Raw genomic sequence first — 22869 nt, forward strand, 5'->3', positions numbered from 1 at the left:
GGAGAAGGACTTCCTTACTGTTCAATATTTAGTGGTTCAAACTATTTATATTATACCAAAAGTGCATAAGTCACTTATTGATCTGCCAGGCCATCCAATATTGTCTGGCAATGGTTCAGTTCTAGAACCATACCAGAACCATTACCAAAATTTGGGATAATTTCTTAAGGTCCTTTATTCCACTGATGGATTCTTATCCCAATGATTAGTTGGTTCAAGGAGCTTGATGGGGATCTTGAGGACATTATTTTAGTTACCATTGATACAGATGCCTTATACACCAACATTCCGTAATTAGAGACACTCACAATAGTCGAGAATGTACTAAAGAAAAGAATAACAACACACCGTATTCCCACCATTTCATACTTATATTGGCTACTTTGAGGGGCATAATTGAATGGGGCCAGCCATCTATATGGCCGGCCATCTCTAAGGCTGGCCCCTTAAAGCGGCATACCCGACCGCCTTATTGAAACAAGATGGCCGGCCATCTTTCATTTCGATAATACGGTCGGGGCCGGCCAAATCTCAACATTTGGGCCGGCCTTAGAGATCGGCGGCATTAGAGATCGCCACCATTGTTTTTTGCCAATAATGGAAACTAATGACGGCCATCTCAAACCCGGCCAAATCCAAGCCCTTTGGTCGTGGGAGGAGCTAGCATTTGTAGTGCACTGGTCCCCCTCACATGCCAGGACACCAACCAGGCACCCTAGGGGGCACTGCAGTGGACTTCACAAATTGCTCCCGGTGCATAGCTCCTTTACCTTGTGTGCTGAGCCCCCCAAATCCCCCAAAACCCACTACGAACAACTGTATAACACTACCATAACCCTTAAAGAGTAAAGGGGGGCACCTACATGTGGGTACAGTGGGTTTGGGGTGGGTTTTGGAGGGCTCCCATTTACCACCACAAGTGTAACAGGTGGGGGGGGGGGGGGGTGGGCCTGGGTCCGCCTGTCTGAATCAGACAAAGAACAAATAGGACCACTAAAAACTGCTCCAGGAACCTGCATAGTGCTGTGATGGAGCTGGGTATGACATTTGAGACTGGCATAGAGGCTGGCACAAAATGTTTTGTTTTGTTTGGGTGGGAGGGGGTTGGTGACCACTGGGGAGTAAGGGGAGGTGATCCCCGATTCCCTCCGGTGGTCATCTGATCAGTTGGTGCACTTTTTGGAGCCTTGGTCCTAAAATAAATGGACCAAGTAAAGCCGGCCAAGTGCTCGTCAGAGCCGGCCTTCTTTTTTCCATTATCGGCCGAAGTCGGCCATCTCGTAGCCACGCCCCCATCCCGCCTTCGGTACCCTGCCGACATGCCCCTTGAACTTTAAACAGCCTTGCGACAGAAAGCAGTTGAAGCCAACCAAAATCAGCTTTCGATTATACCGATTTGGCCGGGTTTAGGAGAAGGCCAGCCATCTCCCGCTTTGTGTCAGAAGATGGCCAGCCTTCTCCTTTGAAAATAAGCAGGTTTGTCACCCAGAATTATTTTTGTTTCCGTGATAAGTATTTAAACAAATCAAAGCCATGGCAATGGGGTCAGCATGCCAGGTCCCCTCTTACTCTCCCTAGGCCACTACTTGGAAGTTCAAGGGCACTGGCCTATATTCAGACTGGTGCCCAGTTTGCTCTCTGAATAAAACTAGGACAGCCTTTTGCTTTCCTAACTTTTCTATGCTCGCTTAACTGGCTAGTGGAGTGAATATTACCACTAACTGGTTATATACTGGCTCTGTTTAGACTTCATCCAAACTCCACCAGTGGATTGCCCTGGCACTGACTGGATACTGCAGGGGTATTTAGAGTTGATATTCAGTTGCACTATGAAGTTAAGTGTCACTGAATATCAGTGGATAGGCAGTCACAGGTGATTTAACAGGCAAGAGGCTCTGTATTGTATCTATATAGAATATTCAGTGTTGTTTCTGTATGATTTTATCATTTTTGTGACCCACTAAAACTGTTCCAGAGTGCTGTGATGGACCTGAATATGACATCTGAGGCTGGCAATCAATATTTTGAAAGATGTTTTTTGAGGGTGGGAGGAGGTTAGTGATCAATGGGGGAGTAAGGGGAGGTCATCCCGATTCTCTTCAGTGGTCAGCTGGTCATTTTGGTCACCTTTTGTACCTTGGTCGTAAGGAAAGCACGACCAGGTAAAGTCATTCAAGTGCTTGTCAGGGACACCCTTTTTTTTTCCATTATGGGTCGAGGACGTCCATGTGTTAGGCACGCCCAAGTCCTGGCTTTGCTACGCCTCCAATACGCCCCCTTGAACTTTGGCCATCCCTGCAATGGAAAGCAGTTTGGGACGTCCAAAATCGGTTTTCGATTATACCGATCTGGATGACCCTGGGAGAATGACGCCCATCTTCCGATTTGTGTCAAAAGATGGGCGTCCTTCTCTTTTGAAAATGAGCCCCAATATTCTTAATAAAATAATCATCTTGTTTATTAAGCTGTTCTGGCAGTGCGGTAATGCCAACAAAGCCCATCCACTTTGAATGGGCTGTGTCGGCATTGCCATGCATTAGCTACTAGCATGGCTTAGTAAATAGGGGGAGGTAGTAAATAAATAAAATATGTACCTCTGTGCAGGGAAAGCATTATGGGGTGGCAACTAGGACAATTGCTCTGGGTTCCCATGCCATAGGGGGCTTTTTAACTGTAGGCAGGCTTTGGAACCCCTCTTTAGTTTCAGCTGTGGGCCCCAAAATAAATGAAACCATGGAAAACTAAACAAAGCAAAAATATTTGGTCTGAACACCTGTAATAATGTAATGACTAAATAGGGAACAAACAGGGTGTAGCTACAATTGAGTGAGCCTGGAAAAATGCCCAGGGCTGTCCAATGGGCAGTCCCTCTCCCAACCTCATAAATCCCTGCCTCCATGTGGGTCCAGAATTTCTCCATCATCCAATCCCCATGGCCCTCAAAATTCTCAGCAGGTCACTGACAGAGACAGTGGTATACACAGGCTGTCTCCAGTCGACCCCATCGGGGCCTTTCTTCTGCCATGCCCCCACCTCTCTAATGCAACTTCCTTTGGACAGAATGCAACAGAGTAAAGACCCTGGTGGGGCCCGTCAGAGACAGCTTGTGTACACCGCTGCCTCTGCCGGTGACCTGCTGCTTGTTTTGAGGGCTGGGGGGGGGGGGGGGTGATGAGAAGCGCATTATGGGCACCTCACATTATTTGGGATTTGCAGTGCATTTATTCTAGTTAAGCAAAATCATTGATAAACAGAATAAGTATTTAAATAAGAATTGCACATGTGAAAAACTTTGACATACAGGAAAATTATATATAAAATTTACTTAACTCAACATTAATAAAGAGCAAGCTAATGAGCTGTGAAAGTGTTATTAAGAAACATGTTAAACTACTTGGTTACAGATTTCACCACCTGGCAAGGCAGTGAAGGGGTTAGTATTAAAGATCAGCTAAAACTATTCCCTATTTCCCTCTGGAAAAGCGCTGAAAGTTCAGACCTGGGCCCTTGGATTATTGATGTGGGAGTGAAAATTCTCCATGGGAGACCTATCTAAATTCATAAGTCCTTAGAAGGAATGCAGTACTAACAAAATTCCCCTAGGTCCTATAAGAGCTGCAGTGAACTTGCTGAGTAAGTGCTTTGCAGAGTCATCAGCTCTTGCTTATTAAGAATCCCAAATTAACAAAGCACCAGATAGTGTACAGTATTGTTCTTTTTCTGGTATGCATGGGAAGTATGATAAGCTGCTGGTTGCCATCCCAAGGAATTGTTTATTGTGGACAATTCCCTCTTGAGTAAATCCATTCCCCCACCAGTGATCTTGTGAAATGCACGTAGTCAGCTGTCTGCTGACATTCAGCAGCACTAAACTGCTATGCCACTGATATCAGATCACTGCCAGGGGACAAATCCAGGCAGTGCGAGGGTGGCCCAGAGTCAGAGTTTAGGTGGAGCAGAAGGTATGTCAGAAGATAGTGTCCACATACCTTACTTGGCAGATAGATCTTCTTAAAAAGCAGTCCTATTTGTTCTTTGCCTGATTAAAAGTTCAAGAGCAGGACCACAATATTAACCCACACCCATATAACGTTCAGTCTAAGACCCCAGATATTCAACACCAGCATCCAACATAGCCCAGCATTGAATATCCAGGTCTAATTTAACCGGCAGCAGTCAGTGTTTAAAACAATGCTGACCCCAGCTAGTTGAATATTGACCAGTCTGTTTTTAGATAAGGATGTGTTTTAGTAAATCTAGGGCCATTGTTCCTTCTCCGTACAATATACATTATGTCAGCCTAAGGAAAGGTCTCTACCACTCTGTTTGAAAAAATGTTTGTTGACCCAATTTGTTGAATTGATCTAGTCTAAATGCATTTGGGTCAGAATTTTGAGGAGAAACAAGTCTTTTAGAAGAGTGCATGAATGAGTATCCAAGTGTCTCCATAACAGGTTTGTCGAGGAAAGTCTGATGAAGAGTCCACTTTCTGTTGCAATGCCTGAAATGCAATGCCTGTTTCAAATAAATACTACTGAATTCATATTTTATCAAATTTTTTCTATCAATTTTTCTAAAAATAAGGAGGAAAAGCCTCAACAGACTCCTTCTTGGCAACAGAGCCAATCAATCATAGGAGTACTTGCTGTCATCATAGGCTAAAACACCTCCCAAAATTTTATTTCAACAAAGACCAAACAAACTTTCCACTTAGGTTATGATGCTGCACAGACTCTTCCTGCTGTCCACGGCCAGTGGATCCAGGCAGCATTCACCTAGAAAAGGTAGAAAAATGAATATTTTTGTAATAAAATTACTGCACAATTAAAACCATCCTAAAAATATTCATTTGCAAGTGTTACCATTTTAGTGAACAAACTTACCATGTTTGTGACCAGAATAGGAAAGTATGGATACAGCCAGTGGTGTGCTGGAGCCGACTCGCACTGGCTTGCAAGAGCTGGTTGTTAAATTTTTTAAAGCTCTTGCGAGCCGGTTGTTCTGGCAGGCGAGCTGCCTCCCAGGGGCGGCGCAACCCGGCGGTAAGTGAGGTAAGCATGGCAGGAGGGTGCCACAAGCCATGCTTACCTCACCTCCCGCCGCTCTGGGGGGTTTAAATCGTTGATTTACCTCTGTCGCAGCAGCCGCAGTGAAAGCCCGTCTCTAGTCTTCCCTTCGTTCACGTCAGTGTCCCCCCCCCCCCTACCTGTTACACTTGTGGTGGTAAATGGGAGCCCTCCAAAACCCACCCGAAACCCACTGTACCCCACATCTAGTTGCCCCCCGTTACCTTTTAAGGGCTATAGTAGTGTTGTACAGTTGTGGGTAGTGGGTTTTGGGGGGCTCAGCTATGCACCTGGGATCAATTTGTGAAGTCCACTGTAGTGCCCCCTAGGGTGCCCAGTTGGTGTCCTGGCATGTGAGGGGGACCAGTGCACTACAAATGCTGGCTCCTCCCACAACCAAATGGCTTGGATTTGGCCGGGTTTGAGATGGCTGCCATTAGTTTCCATTATCGGCGAAAACCAATGGCGGCCATCTCTAACGCCGGCGAACTCTAAGGATGGCCCAAATGTTGAGATTTGGCCGGCGCTGACCGTATTATCGAAACAAAAGATGGCCGGCCATCTTGTTTCGATAATACAGTCGGGTACGCCGCTTAACAGGGCCGTCATTAGAGTTTGCCGCCCTTATAGATGGGCACCTCGTTCGATTATGCCCCTCTTAGTCTCCAGCATTTACACCAAGTTTTACCTAGCGTAAATTCCCATGACTACATTTAGTTGCACAGATGTATGCTAGTTGCACAGATGTATGCTAGGTATATTCTATAAACTGCGCCTATCTTTAGGTACATTTTATAGAATTCACCTATGTGTATTTTTTGGGCATCAATTTTAAGTTGCCATATATAGAATCTAGCCCGATATGCCTTAGTATTTCACATGAGTCACTCTGCCTGTATTGATGGATTTGTACTTGCAATTTGCACCAGTTTATTATCATGACAGCATTGTCCATTAATATATTCACTGTCCCCCAACATTCTATATATGGCACCTTAAGTTGTGTATGCTAATTTGGCGGCATGGTCAAATTGCACATACAACTTAATTGATTAACAAGCCAATCAATGCCAATAATTGGTACTTAACCAATTAGTGACTCTAATTAGCTTTAATTAGAATTAAGATGCACAACTTTGTAGGCATATTCTACAACCAGTGAGCATAAATACTAATGCATGCAGTCAAAAAGGGGCATGGCCATGGGCATGGAATACGTGGGTTGTGGACATTTCAAAAGCTATGTGCACTATTGTAGAATACATCCGATCTGTGTCTAACGTAGGCGCAGGGATTTAGGTTTGGTTTTAGGTTGCCTAAATGGGTGCACCTAAATTTTAATCGCAGGAATGGCACGTGAGCCTTTTCTATAAACTACACATAACTTTAGATGTAGCTTATAGAATCACACTATCTGCATGGTTTTTCAACACCAATTTTTAAGGTGCCATATATATTTATATTTATGTATTTATTTGTTGCATTTGTACCCCACATTTTCCCACCTTTTTCAGGCTCGATGTGGCTTACATAATACCGTAATGGCGTTCGCCAAGTTGGTTGATAACAAATACAAGGTTAAATTGTGGTCGAATGAGGTAGGTGTGTATCAGGCACTATGAGGGTCGAAGGGAGTGAAGATTGTATATTGTCCAGTGCGATCATTGGAAATGCTGTGTTGCTGGGGTGTGGGGATTTACTGTGGATTGGTGGGGTAGGCCTTTTTGAAGAAGTTGGTTTTTAGTGATTTCCTGAAGTTTTAGGTGGTCATGGATTGTTTTTACAGCTTTTGGGAGCCCATTCCATAGTTGCGCGCTTATATATGAGAAGCAGGATGCTTACGTTGTTTTGTATTTAAGTCCTTTGTAATTTGGGTAATGTAGGTTTAGGTATGATCGTGATGATTCTGTTCTGTTTCTGGTTGGTAGATCTATGAGGTCTGTCATATATCCTGGGACTATGCCGTAGATAATTTTTTGGATCAAAGTGCAGATTTTGAAGATGATTCTTTCTTTGATTGGAAGCCAGTGCAGCTTTTCTCGGAGGGGTTAGCACTTTCGAATCGTGTTTTATCAAATATCAGGCTGGCTGCTGTGTTTTGGGTGGTCTGGACAGAGCTGTTCTTTGCACCCCACGTAGATTCCGTTGCAGTAATCGGCATGGCTTAGGACCATTGATTGTATTAGGTTTCGAAAAATATCTCTCGGGAAGAAAGGTTTTAATCATTTGTTTCCACATTGAGTAGAACATTTTCTTTATTACTGAGTTTACTTGAATTCCCTTATATAGAATTCCCCTTTGTACGTTTATTTTTCCAAACAACTACAATTCAGTTATATACTATTTGCACATCCTTTTGGATAGTTTTCAGTGCATGCTAAATAGCTGTATTATTTATGGCATATTTTAACTGCATAGTTTTATTATTTTTATCTTATGTTCCTTGTATTTATATGTTTTCTTAAAATTATTTTTGCTATGATTTATTATTTAGTTGTGTACTTTTAATTAATTTCAATGTTTTTATTGCACCTTCACCCCCGACGCAGCCTTCAGGCAAAATGTGGCCACATTGGGTGTTTGTTTTAAGAAACCATTTACTTCTTTATGTGCTGATCTGCTCTGTGTTTTGCTTCTCTGCTTGTTTCAGATCATCACCTCCCGATGTGTGTTTATGCTGCCAGCTAATGCGTTCATCAATCACAGAGGCACTTCTCATTTAACACAGTGTATATGTTTTTAAATAATATTTTTCAATAAAATGTTTTTCCTTAAAATATACTTTAAAAGTCATTATCAGTTGGGCTTATCTATGTCGTCTCATTTGAGCTATTTTGAGGTCTTGTAGATGTTTGTATAAGATCAACTGTAACGTTATACTGTTCTGTTTTTGCAGCAAATATTGTATGATATATATTACTACTACTACTACTACTATTAGCATTCTATAGTGCTACAAGGCGTACGCAGCGCTGCACAAACATAGAAGAAAGACAGTCCCTGCTCAAAGAGCTTACAATCTAATAGACAAAAAATAAAGTAAGCAAATCAAATCAATGAATGTGAACGGGAAGGAAGAGAGGAGGGTAGGTGGAGGCGAGTGGTTACAAGTGGTTACAAGTCAAAAGCAATGTTAAAGAGGTGGGCTTTCAGTCTAGATTTAAAAGTGGCCAAGGATGGGGCAAGACGTAGGGGCTCAGGAAGTTTATTCCAGGCGTAGGGTGCAGCGAGACAGAAGGCGCGAAGTCTGGAGTTGGCAGTAGTGGAGAAGGGAACAGATAAGAAGGATTTATCCATGGAGCGGAGTGCACGGGAAGGGGTGTAGGGAAGGACGAGTGTGGAGAGATACTGGGGAGCAGCAGAGTGAGTACATTTATAGGTTAGTAGAAGAAGTTTGAACAGGATGCGAAAACGGATAGGGAGCCAGTGAAGGGTCTTGAGGAGAGGGGTAGTATGAGTAAAGCGACCCTGGCGGAAGACGAGACGGGCAGCAGAGTTTTGAACCGACTGGAAAGGGGAGAGGTGACTAAGTGGGAGGCCAGCAAGAAGCAGATTGCAGTAGTCTAAACGAGAGGTGACAAGGATGTGGATGAGGGTTTTGGTAGAGTGCTCGGAAAGAAAGGGGCAGATTTTACGGATGTTGTCAAGAAAGAAATGACAGGTCTTGGCAATCTGCTGGATATGAGCAGAGAAGGAGAGAGAAGAGTCAAAGATGCCTTAAAATATTACAGGAAGCATTTGCTGTATGAAACCACCATATGGTAACGTTTCAAAATATTTTTTTATCAATTATTTTAATTTCTGTTATATTTTAAAATATTTCTACACATGTATACATGTAGTATCTATAACTGTTGTTATTTGTTTTGTATGTTTAGACCCCTGATGCAACCAGTCTGCTGAAACCTGGGCCATGGTAGGTCCTTCAATAAATTCTGCTTGCTATGTTTTTAACCACATGCATCTTCACCTTTTTTTGTCCCATTGGTGACCTGCTGCTTTTTTATTTCTGTTGTTGATTCCCTCTGACCGCTTATCTAGATAGCACTGATATACATTTGCTGTCTGCTGATGTATTTACTATGCTTGCCAATCACTCGGTAATAGTGATTTTATCTGGGTAAATTGTCATATGTGAAAACTGTCTCCCACTGAATGGTCCAAAGTACATGTGGACTTTCAGCCAATCAAAAGTGGAGCTATAATATTGACATGTTGCCACTGCAGCACAGTATTTTGATACAAGAGTTTCTGTCAAATCACACTCCTTGATTTCTCTTCATCATTTCACAATGCTCCACAGACTTGAAAGCAATCAACGAAACAACTATCTTTCGAAAATTGCTGAAAACATTCCTCTTCAACAAGGCCTACAATGAGCACCCACAACCTCATTAACTCACCTCACTAACCCTCTCAACTATGAAAGCTTACCTTATACAGCTATCCAATTCACTCCCTCCCTTCTTCCCTTCTTGATCGCTACACACTACTAACTGTATCTGATATCCTGATATGACAATGTCAACAAATCTATGTAAGCCACATTGAGCCTGCAAATAGGTGGGGGAATGTGGGATACAAATGCAATGCAATAAAATAAATAAATAATTGACTTGTTCGCTTGCATTCTATATATATCCACACAGGCACTCAATTAGCCATATATGCACAGTACATTCTAAAGTGAAAGCTGATTATTACACTGTTGTGGTCCCTAATCAATGATTGGTCCATATATAACAATTCAAATGGACGCATGCATTCGGTACTCCTAAGATTGTTTCAGATTCACATGGCCATGCATGACTCCATTGCTTTACAGTGAGTAGTGATCAAATTGTCTGCAGTTGCCCAAGATTTACACACTCCAACAGATATCTGGAACTTTTACACTGTTTGCCTGGGAAATCTGTATGTTGCTGAAGGACACAGGCTTCCAGTAACAGTAGCTCTTCTGACTAGTTGCAACAAATGAGAATTGGAGGCATTCCTAATTTTGTTGTCACAAGAAGGGATTGTGATAAAATTGGGGGGGGGGGGGGGGGGAGAAAGACTCCTCATTAACTGTTGGGAACATGCCATTTGAAAATTCTTCAAGCACAAGAACTATGTACATCTTGAATTTTTAATTCAAAGCAAAACAATGATGTCAATTATTTACAGCAATATAGCCTAGACAGTTTAAACTTACCTAATATAAAATGCATAAATTGCACTGCCCTGCTTAGGTCTAGAAGTAAGCAGGGCACTCTTAGCCTGCTCAATTAATATGAAGCATCGCTACTGGGTCTTTCATCTACACAGAGGATGCTTTGTTTGACCAGAGAAACTCATAAAAGAAATGTGTCAATAAAATTCTCAAGTCTCTTAAAATGAAATTATTGTCAATTCAACATTATTTCAGTGTATCCAGTGTTGCCAGGCACTGTAGATTTACAGCTAGAGTTATTACTGTGCACAACTGTGTTAGCGCCTGCTACTGCTGTTAACACATTATTAGTAACTAGAGGGTCCTTTTACTAAGCTGGGACAAAAAGTGGCCTTAGTGCTCTCTTGCACAGGTTTTTCCCATGCGCTAAGACCATTTTTACTGCAATTCTGAAAGTGCTCTTTTTCTATTTTTTTTGTATTAATGTTCATGTGCTAATGTTGCCATTAGTGTGCAGCCATTTAAAACAATTAGCATGTGAGCACTTACCACCACCTATTTTGTAGGCAGTAAGGCTTCCCACGCTATTCCTGCGCTAACCAGTTAGTGCACAGAAATGTAGCTATGCTAATTCATTAGCACAGGGTTGCCCACTCTCCAACCTCAGACAAGCCTTCTCAAAAATTTTTAAAATATTTTTTTAGCATGTGGTTAACGCTCACACTTTTGGCACGCACCGCAGGATGCCTGAATGCATCCCATGGTACGCCATTTTATTTATTTATGTATTTATTTGTTGCATTTGTATCCCACATTTTCCCACCTATTTGCAGGCTCAATGTGGCTTACAGTATGCTGTAATGGCGATTGCCAGTTCCGGAATGAGAAATACAACGTATTATTACATTAAAGTTCATAAATGTTGAAGTAAATTATAAAGTAAGTTGGATAAACAGTTCATTTCAAGCATGAGAGATAGGGGGGTAGGACGTTAAGCTGTTAGGTGCATGTTAGTGCCTAATACAGCTTAGTAAGAGTGACCCCAAGTCCTATTGGATGAAATGGGATCTCCAGTAAAATAACACTCATTAACAGTGTTTGACAAAGTCCCTCAGGGGAGGGTCCTCAAGAAATTAAAAAGTCATGGTATAGGAGGAAATGCCTTATTCATGATTGGTAACTGGCTAAAAGACAGGAAACAGAATAGGGCTAAATGCTCAGTTTTCCCCATTGAGGGGCCCTTTTATGAAGCTGAGGCAAAAGGGGGCCTGCGCTGGCGTCGGTCAGTGTTTTTGACGCGCGCCAAGGCCCCCTTTTACCGCAGTGAGTAAAAGGCAGGTCTTTCTTTTTTTTAAAGATATGACCATGTGGCAAGTGAAGCACTTGCCATGCTCCCATTTCGGGGGGAGCACTTACCGCCGCCCATTGAGGTGGCGGTAAGGGCTCCCACGCTAACCCGGCGGTAACCGGGCAGCGTGCGGCACTGCCCATTTACTGCTGGGTACACACCGGTGCTACAAAAATAAACATATTATGGTAGCACTGGAAATACTGTGCACTGGGGCTTTGGAACTACCGCCAAGCTGCTGCGATAGTATTTCCATTTTAGCGAGCAGTAAGTCCGCATTGGCCTTACTGATGCTTTGTAAAAGACCCCCTGAGGAAGGGTTCTGTCACCAAGTGCCTTGCTCAGACAAATGGTGACAGAACACACGAGGGAAGGGTTGATGCTGGATCTAGTGCTCACAAATGGGGGTGGTGTTTCCAATATCCAGGTGGGTGCCCACCTATGTAATAGTGATCATCACACTGTATGGTTTGATATAAGGGTGAAGGCGGAGTGCAGACGCACAAAACTCAAAGTACTGGATTTCAGATGTTCTGATTTTGATAAAATGGGGGAATACCTGAAGAAGGAGCTGTTGGCGTGGGAAGGCGCAGAAGATGTGGAAAAACAGTGGTCCAAGCTAAAGGCTGCTCTAAATATGGTGACTGATCTTTTTGTGAGGAAAGTAAACAAAAACAAGAGAGGCAGGAAGCTTATATGGTTCTCCAAACAAGTAGCTGAAAAAATAAGAACAAAAGAGGCTTTGCTCAAGAAATACAAAAGAATGCAATGAAAGGATCACGGAAAAGATTATCAGATTAAACTCAAAGAAGCGAAGAGGGAAATATGGCTAGTGAAAGCATGAGCAGAAGAAAAAGTGGTTAAAGATGTAAAGAGAGATGACTACCCTCTCATAGCAAGAACCGTGTCAACTAATGATCATATACTCTTTATACATACATTTAAATCAATTTTGAAGGCAGCCTACCTTAGGGAATATCAGTCCAACATAGGACACCCTGCTGAACGCCTCACATCCTGAATGAATATGCTGCACTAGCAACCTCCCCCATTATATCCTTCACTTTAAACTCATACACATGAGGGGGGAGGAGGTGTCAATTCAAATCCACTCCACCTCTAGATTTAGACCCCTGGGAGCCACCGTATCCCAATTAAAGATAAACCTTTGTTCCATGGTAAACAATTGCGCAGTGACGTCACCAGCACCCCGATGAGGGACGATTTGCTTCTCTTCTCCTGCCTCCTAATTTGAAATGACTCCCTCGTGTCCTTCCTACTTCTCACTCCTCCCCCTTTTTTCCTTGCCCCTTCCTCTTTCTTTCCTTGCCTGCCTCTCTCTACTACCTCTGCTCCCTATCCGCCCCTCCCTGTTCCCTCCCCCCCTCCTCTGTCTTCGCCAGCCTTCAGCCCGGTTGTGGTTGGCCCCCCTTAATGGGTGTGCCTGGTTCTTTCCTGTGGCACCACCCTCCACACTAGCAGCAAGTAGCACCAGTGCTCACACCACCCAGCGCAGCTTCACAGCAACTGTTTCAGCTGCAGAGAAGCAACCACCATCCAAGCAGGCATGGAAGGAACTCACAGGACCTCAGGCCAGTGGGTCAACCTTGAAGCCAGATCCCTCAGGGCCAGCGTATACTGCCTTGTTTGGTTCTGGGTCCAGCAGCAGTTCTGCCACAGAGCCAACCAGGAGGCCAGATTTTCAAGGCGCAGCAGAGGCAGAGGGCAGCCCCTCAGGGGAGGACTCTAACACTATCTTCACTGCTGCAAGTCCTGGACCATCCCTAGTGGCTAGGAGGAGGATTGGGAGAGGTGGCCCCCAGAGGAGAAAGGTTAGAGATGATGGGTTAGGTCAGTGAGGGACCTATTTACCATGCTGTGGTGATATGTGCTGAGGGGAGGGTGTGTGGAGGGGTGTGGGGGCGTGGAGGGATGTGTGCTAAGGGGAATGGATGTGTGTGTGTGGGGATGTGTGTGCATGCTGGAGAGGGGGTGTGGGGTATACTAGGGAGGGTAGGGGTGGTGGTGATATTGGTAGTGGTGGAGGAGATATAAACAATATGGTGAACACAAATAAATACTGCATGTAACTTTACTGAAAATTTCTTTGTCCGGTGTAGACCCCCAGCTGGTGTGGTCCCTGTTCAGCTCTGTGGGCAGGGGGGTGTCATAATCCTCTTGATCTGGCTGCTGCTGCTGCTGTTGTGTCCTCTGTCAGGGGCTGTCTTCTTTGCTATGCCAAGATGTTCAACATGCAGCAGGCCATGAAGATCTTGGTGACCTTTTCTGGGCTACAGAGGAGCTCCCCTCCAGAATGGTCGATACATCTGAATCTATTTTTGAGCTGATCAAAGGTCCGTTCGATGATGGTGCAGGTGTTCTTATGGCTCTGATTGTATTTTTCCTCCACCTCATTTTGGGGGTGAACAATGGGAATCAGAGCCAGGTTGGCTGGGAGTAGCCTCTGTCACCTGTGAGGAGAACAGGAATCACAGGCATGGGTGTGTATTGACTGGAATGGGGACCTTGTGATGTTTAGGGCAGGGGTGTGGATTCTGAGGGCATCTTGAGGGAGGGAATGTGGTGAAAGTTGGAGTGATTGAGCATGGGCAGTTAGGAATCCCTGTACTGCTTACCTAGGAGCCAGCTGCTGCTGATCTCCCCTTGGTCAAACCTGCAGTAAATTCCTGAATGCTGGATTATATAGGCATTGTGGGTACACCCGGGAGCGAACACACATATCCACAATCTTCCCACAGAGGGTAAAAAGCTCCCAACCGAACATGGCCATGTGATAAGAGAACTCTTACCAGGTGACCATGAGACGGGAAGCCCTTACCACCACCCACTGAGGTGGTGGTAAGGGCTCCTGTGGTAACCCTGTGGTAACCAGGCAGCGCATGGCAATACCTGATTACTGTTGGGTTACCGCCGCGCAATCCATTTCTGGGGGTTTTCTTTTTCCCCCAGAAATGGCGCACGCTCGGGATGGAATTACCACCGTTGGTCGTGTTGGGCCAGTGGTAGTCCCAATTTAGCATTCGGTAAGCCTGCATTGGGCTTACCAATGCTTTGTAAAAGACTGCCTTAGTGGTTTACAATTTAAAATTAAACAAATTAAATTTGTACAATAGCATAAACATAAAATAACATTCTATAATCATAAGCACAACACATTAGATAAAAACGTACTGCAAGGAAAACATTATTAACACTACAAAATAAGATGCATTTTGACTTTAAAAACCCCATACAATAAATGGTCACAGAACTTATATCCAGAGCCTCCCAGACTGTTATCCAGCTCTCCTGAAGCCATGTTAAATACAGAACAGATTTAATAGGTACTCCTGATTAACAGGTCCATGGCAGCCCAGATCCAAAGATAAAGTATTTCTAATTAATTATTTCCTATTCTTCACACGTTTGTAGGTCATTAACACCAAACAAGAAAAGAAGCAGGTGCTGAAATGTCAAAATAGGAACTATCTGATTAACACCATATAAAAAGGAGTCCAAATGATTACATCCATAGGCTTACTGATCAATGTGGTCACGTACCACCAACTAAGGCTGCATCAGGGGTCAATAGCTGTTTGTAAAACACAATGTAGTGCCTCATACTACAGAACCATTTGATGTACTGCACAACAGTTATTATATCTTCATTGTGGAATATTTTTACTACATTGTGACAGCAGTTACGCTGGTGTAAATGCTCACGACTAAAATGCAGACTTAAGCTAGTATCCTAAAACAGCAGTTCCACGTGGAACCACCATTATAAAATTCACACATAGAATGCATCATTCCAGTGCCTAAAATTTTACTGAAATTCCCCCCCCCCCCCCCCAAGCAAGTTGTGCAGTAAAGTCTAAGAGAAATTGGAGTGACAGTAACCACATAAGCTCTGTGCAGTGAAGGGGACCATTGAGAATGGAGAACTTGCTGCACCTACTCCTAAGGAGTAAAGGGAAAGTAATGGTTGGTCAACATAGTTGTCTATTTCCAACAGGGTGACCAGGCTCACCTAACATCTACATAGGTTACTGGAATAGCTTATGAAGATGAAGAAGAAACTACAAACTACTTACAGCAGCAAGTGTCTGGGAACTATCACTTTACCACAGGTTTCTACTTTGTGAAAATCCCAATTCTTTCTTTTATGTCAAATTAGACTGGTCCATTCACTTTTTGATCATGACACATTTTATTTTCATATTCTACCTCTTTTCATGACTCACGTGGATTACTATAAAATCATTTATTTAGGGATCACAAAACTTTACTTACTAGGCTCCAGGTACTTCAAAGTACAGCCATTCATTTACTCTGCCATTTACGAAAATAAGACCATGTCACATTTGTTTTACATGTGGATAAAGGTGAGCCAGTCGATATTGTGAATCTGGATTTTCAAAAGGCATTTGACAAAGTACTTCATGAAAGATTCCAGAGGAAATTGGAGAGTCATGGGATAGGAAGTAGTGTACTATTGCGGATTAACCCTAGAACGCATGACGTTAAAAATATACATATTAACGTCATGGGGGCCTTTTAGGCCCCCATGCACATAATGTAGAAAAACACACTTAAATAACTTTCACAAGTTTATTTCAAAATTGCTCAATAAAATATGAATAGTGGACAACATTTTAATTATAATTTTTCACAGAAAACACCAAAAAATCTTTTTTTTCCCAAATTTCACGCAAAGACATGAAAACACACAAAAATGCATAGAAATCTATAGCAAACTAGCTGCAGCTACATTTTTATTCTAACTTTCTTTTCTATTATATTAGTCTTCCAAACAATTCTGACATGTTATTTTTTCAGAAGAGTGTTCTTTGCAAACAGTTTCCTTACAAGTGGAACAATATCGCTCAGTTTTCCTCTCTATGTTTCTTGGACACATGAAACAACGCTTTTGTTTTCTTTCTCCTGGCTCTGGAGTAATCTGAAACTGTACGCCACACCGTTTCATTGCTTCTTTAGTTTTCTTTGGCAAGCATTTCAAGTCGCTTCGCTCTATCATGTGAGGTATTACAAGTTCATGACAAAGGTCCTTCAAGAATAAGCGTCTCCTATCCTTCCTCTGTGCATGAAATTCAGGATGAGTTTCTGTATAAATAATGAATGAATTTAGGGCTGCTACATCAAGCATATTTGAAAATAGTACTACAGGCCATCGTTTTGTTTGCCTCTTACACGAATATTCTCCCACCATCTCATCCATTTTATCTACACCTCCTTTTGTTGCATTGTAATGCAGGATGATTTCTGGTTTCAATTTTTGGTTATTGCTGTCAACACTGCAATCGTGATGCATGGTACTGAGTAAAATTACAGAGTTCTCCTTCTTTGCCTTGTAAGATACCAAAGTCGCTTTGTTATTGAATCCAAAGACACTCTCATAAAGTGCTCGCTGACGATTGTGTTTGAGTGCTGCTGGAATTTCTCGTCTGTTTTGCTTTATAGTACCAACAAGTGTAATAGCTTTTGCAAGCAGAAAATTGCCTAGTTCAACATTGGTGAAATAATTGTCCATGGTGATGTTTCTACCTGAATTGAATATTGGAACAGCAAGAGTTTTGACTATTTCAGACCCCAGATCCTTCTGTACTGGTGCACCAACCTCTTTGCCACAGTAGATTATGCCATAATAATTTGCAGAATCACACATCCAGAAGATTTTTATACCGTACTTGGCTGGCTTGCTGGGCATGTATTGTATGAATTTGCAGCGTCCTCTGAACGGTACAAGTTGCTCATCTACAGTAACATTAGTACTAGGATTGTAAAGTTTTGTGCAATTTTTGATAAATATGTTCCAGATATAACTGATAGGGGCTAATTTGTCTGTTTCAAACCTCGCTGCACGAGTTCGCTTATCATCAAAGCGAATGATCCTTCTAATTTCCTCATATCTGCCCACTGACATTGTCGCCTTATAGTGTGGATCAGAAAGTGGGTCCAGAAATAATTCTCGTATTGGGACATCATACGATTTTTGACTCCCTGCCAGCAGGAAAAGTCCAATATATGCATAAAGTTCCTCTTTTGAGATATTTTTCCAGGACTTATTTTTTGCTGAAGCGATACGTCTTCCTTCTAGGTTTGAACATAATAGGACCTCTTCTGCAATATTGTCAGAAAAATAAGTACAGAATACATCTTTAGGGGTAAAGTAACTGGGACTTCCCACAGCTCCTTGAGCCTGCCTCACAATATTGTGTATTGGAGTACGTCCGACTAATGTAGGATTACTGTCCCAAAAAACATTCGTTTTGGATGTTCTACTTATCACTTCTTGAGGATCCACTAGATTCACTTCTTCATCATCAGAAGAATCACTGGATGAGGATGTTTGATTAGCTGGTGGCAGATATTCTTCATCAGACAAAGATAGTTCACTTTCATCATCGCTTTGAAACATAATCGCTTCAATCTCTTGGTCAGTCAGACACTTGGAGGAAGACTGTGCCATTGCTGACTAGATGTTAGAAAATGAAACATATTTCCTCTCAACAGCTTATCTTATCACAGGTCCTTCAGCAATTAGCTCACAGTGTATACTGTCCTCAGTGTTCAGAGGACCTGAGGTGATGTCATGGCCTTATCACTCCCTCCAAAAATCACATGACATCCTCACATGTTATTATCCACACCCTGGCCCCTCCACCAGCATTACTGAGTACAAATAAAGTAACTTGAGACACAAACACTTCTGAGAACATGATAAAAACAGCGGGGGCCTAAAAGGCCCCCAATTCGTACAGATGTAGTTTTCACCAAACAAGCATTGTTACACCATAATGCCTATGAAAAAAAATTATATGAACAACTGGATATTATCAACAATGACATACTTGAGTAATACCTTGAGTTTCAAAATTCTAACTAAAGTAATTTTGCAGATAATAGCAAAAATGTAAGCATGGGGGCCTAAAAGGCCCCCAATATGCGTTCTAGGGTTAAAAACTGGTTAAAAGATAGAAAACAGAGAGTAGGGTTAAATGGTCAGTATTCCCAATGGAGAAGGGTAGTTAGTGGGGTTCCCCAGGGGTCTGTGCTGGGACCGCTGCTTTTTAACATATTTATAAATGATTTAGAGATGGAGTAACTAGTGAGATAATTAAATTTACTGACGACATAAAGTTATTCAAAGTTGTTAAATTGCAAGAGGATTGTGAAAAATTACAAGAGGACCTTACAAGACAGGGAGACTGGGCATCTAAATGGCAGATGACATTTAATGTAAGCAAGTGCAAACTGATGCATGTGGGAAAGAGGAACCCAAAATATAGCAACGTAATGCAAGGTTTCACATTAGGTGTCACCGACCAGGAAAGGGATCTAGGTGTCATCGTTGATTATACATTGAAAACCTCTGCTCAGTGTACGGCGGCGGCTAAGAAAGCAAATGGAATGTTAGGTATTATTAGGAAAGCATTGGAAAACAAAAAATGAGGATATTATAATGCCTTTGTTTCGCTCCAAGGTGCAACCACACCTCAAATTTTGTGTGCAGTTCTGGTCACCGCATCTGAAAAAAGATATGGTGAAATTAGAAAAGGTACAGAGAAGAGCAACAAAAATGATAAAGGGGATGGGACAACTTCCCTATGAGGAAAGGCTAAAGTGACTAGCACTCTTCAGTTTGGAGAAGGGTCGGCTGAGAAGAGATATGATAGAGTTCTATAAAATAATTTGTGGAATGGGTAGACATTAATTGATTGTTTACTCTTTCCAAAAATACAAGGACTAGGGGGCATGCAATGAAGCTACAAAGTAGTAAATTTAAAATGAATCGGAGAAAATATTTCTTCATTCAACATGTAATTAAACTCTGCAATTCACTGCCAGAGAATGTAGTAAAAGCAATTAGCTTAGAGGGGTTTAAAAAAGGTTTTGATAGCTTCCTAAAAGAAAAGTCCATAAGTCATTATTAAAATGGACTTGGGGAAAATCCACTGCTTATTTCTAGGATAAGCAGCATAAAATGTATTGTACTGTTTTGGGATCTTGTCAGGTACTTGTGACCTGGATTGGCCACTGTTGGAAACAGGATGCTGGGCTTGATGGACCTTCGGTCTGTCCCAGTATGGTAATACTTATGTACTTAGGAAGGCTTTTCGACAAGGTACACCTTTATACTTGGCCTCATTGACCATTCCACATTCTTCACCATGGGTATTATGCTCTATAAATAATCATCGTATGGTTCTACCAGGGCCCTATTTTGCCCATCTGGAGATGTCTCTTTGTTCTGCATTCGTTTTCTCTGTCCCCCATCTCTGGAATTTCATGCCTCTATTTTTATGTAGTGAACTGAATATAAAGAAATGTAAAGCCATGCTTAAGACTTGGTTATTTGAGCAAGCATACACTGGCTGATTGAGTTGACTTGCTGGGTATCAGCACTTATGAGAAAGAAGTTTTTATGTTCATCTCTAATGGAATGTTTATCTTTGTCTGTGTTTTTGATTACCTTTCCTACCACAATATTTTAGTTCCTTTTCCTTGCATTTATTTTAACATATTGTAAATCGCCTTGTTCTGCTTGTCAATTTAAGGGCAGTATCTCAAGTTCCAAATAAATAAATAAATAATATCCTGCCATGACAAGATCATCTAAAGCACTGCACTGGAGTCTCAGAAGCCTTGAGTCTCCCAGAATCTCTAGTAACTAAAACTGTAATTGACAGCATTCGTATACTACTTGCTACACTGTTAAGGAGAATTAAAGAGAGGATATTCACATATTCTTACAAGAAGTAAATAAGAGGGCTAAAGTGACTTTGTAAATATTGTTTTATTTACTGCTTCTGCTATTGTTACTGTCCAAGCTGTTTACCAAGAACAAGGCTTTAACATACATAAATAGATTCAGAGCACCATCTTTGGCGTGGTCTGACTTATTGACTTGAAGATTGCAGTGTGTGTAGAATAACTGCCTACAGCCTCCTGGCATTTGTTGCCTTCAGCCCTGGTCCCAAACTGGTAAATTAGTTATATCAGTAGCTCCCCCAATATAGTCTACAGGCATAAGCAAGGGACCCACCTTACAATGATTTGAGGACTGTTAAATACGGGGCACTGATCTGATTGGCCAATTGTGAACATGTGACTGAATTTTTAAAATGACTGAGTTGGGGCACCATCTTGAAGTTAACACTACTCATGAGTTGGCTTAAGAAAATACTGCTGTTGCCTGATTATGAAATTTTGTATTTGCACAGGAAGAACTAGATTCTATAGATGGTGCTTAAAAAATCAGTGCCAAAAAAAATAGTGCTTAGCGCTATTCTATAAACCACACTTAAAGTTAGGCAGATCCCCCTAATTCTATAACAATGTGCATAAACTGCAGGAACACCTCCAACCTGCCTATGCTCCTCCCATGGCCACACCCCTTTTTCAGATTTAGTGCCTAAAAGTGCTTGTTATAGCCCAACTATTAGTGCTGATTGGCTCGTTATTTAATTAAGTTGCATGCGCAATTTGGGCGCATGCCCAAATTTACACATGCAACTCAAAGTGCCATATGTAGATTCGGGGGGGGGGGGGGGGAATGGACAATATAAATTATTGTGTCGGATGTTATGTTTGAAGTAGTGGTGGAATTGTTGAGCTGAGAACTCTTGTGGCTGATAAATTTTAAGGATTGATGAACTTGTTAAACCAAATACTTTTGCTTTTTTTGAGAAACTTTATTTTATGCAAGGTTTTCAAAACAGCATAAAATTTGGACAGCTTAGCACCAGCGACGTATCCATTCACGGTGCATGTGTTGCATACGCGGAGGGCAGAAAGCAGAATGTAGATAAACTTCCAAGCAAAGCTCTGTAATCCCCCACACCCCCGCTGCATGCCTTCAAATCACCTCTGCTCCATTCTTCACCCCGGCAGCAGCAGTGGCAGGCTGCCTGCACCTGCATCAGGACTTTCTCTCACTCTGAACCCTCCCTTCCCTTCTTATGTGACTTCCTGTTTTGTGAAGGGCGGAACAGTTCAGAGTGAAAGTGCCAGTGCAAGCACAAGCAGCCTATGAGTGCCGCTGCCCGGGCAAGACTGGAGTGGAGGTGATTTGAAGGTACAGATGGGGGAGGAGTGTGGTGGCAGACAGGGCTGCTGAGAGACTGAACCAGACCCATGGGAGGCCCACCGCAACCACCCTCCCCCCCACATGGCAGGACCACTGCTGCCACCCTCCCAGGACACAGAGTAGCCAGACTTCAAAAATTGGGAGGGGGCAGAGCCCAAAGTGGGGGGCACATTTTGCCCCACCTCCCTGCCCCCCCCCTGCTGCAATTACACATACCTTGGCTGGCAGGGGTCACCAAGCCCCTCCAGCAGCCTTACTCCAGTGCTGTTCTCTGCTGCATTGCCTGCCCTGCGGCTGCATCCCTCACATTGCACATGCTCAATTTCATCAACACCAAGCATGCACAAAATGAGGGAAAGCAGGGCAGGCAATGCAACAGAGAACAGCACTGGAGAAAGGCTTCTGCTGGCGGGGCTTGGGGACCGCCAGCCAAACCAGAGGCTCTGAATGCAATTTGTAATCCTTTCTGCTCCTCCCTGGCTTCCAAGGGGGAGTCTGTCTCTTTCCTGCTCCTGTCGGGACCTGGGTGATTGCATTAATGTGATCACCCGGGTCCCGTCAGGAGCAGAAGAGAGAAAGAACCTGGCACTGGGCCTCCTTTGGAGGCCAGGATCTAAGGAATCTTGCCCCCCTGCCCCCCCTCTTGGCGGCCCTAGGGGCAGGAGTTGCACTCCCTGTGAAAATTTCCTGGACACGTTGCTGCTTAGCACTGAGAATTATATATAAGTAACAGCCTAAAGTTCTTGGTATCAGGATTTGACTAGTTATATAGTGGTTCAATAATTACTAGGACATTTGAAACATGGGAAAAGTCAACATTTTCCATGCTGTTTCATGATGCTGTTTTTCCCCTAAAACACATGTTTAAAAAAGCATTGAAAACTCATTCATTTCTTCAGGCTTTTGGTTCCTCTGTTATATAAATTATTTTAACACCATGTAAATTTTAATCTGCTGTATGTTTAAATTGTAGAGTTTTTTTGTATAGTTTGTTGTGTAAAGAAATAATTTTTATTGTTTTGTTTTTTTATATTTTGTGTATGATTTGTTCCCTGCTTAGACTTTTAAAGATATAGCAGGTTATAAATAAAGTTTTATTATTCTTATTAAATCCCCAAAGTTTTGTTTTGTGTGTGTGTGGTTAATAGTGCACACTTTCAAGAGTGCACATTCTACTGAACATATGTACTTT

Source organism: Microcaecilia unicolor, chromosome 1 (genome assembly GCF_901765095.1).
Source record: "Microcaecilia unicolor chromosome 1, aMicUni1.1, whole genome shotgun sequence".
NCBI classification, from domain to species: domain Eukaryota; kingdom Metazoa; phylum Chordata; class Amphibia; order Gymnophiona; family Siphonopidae; genus Microcaecilia; species Microcaecilia unicolor.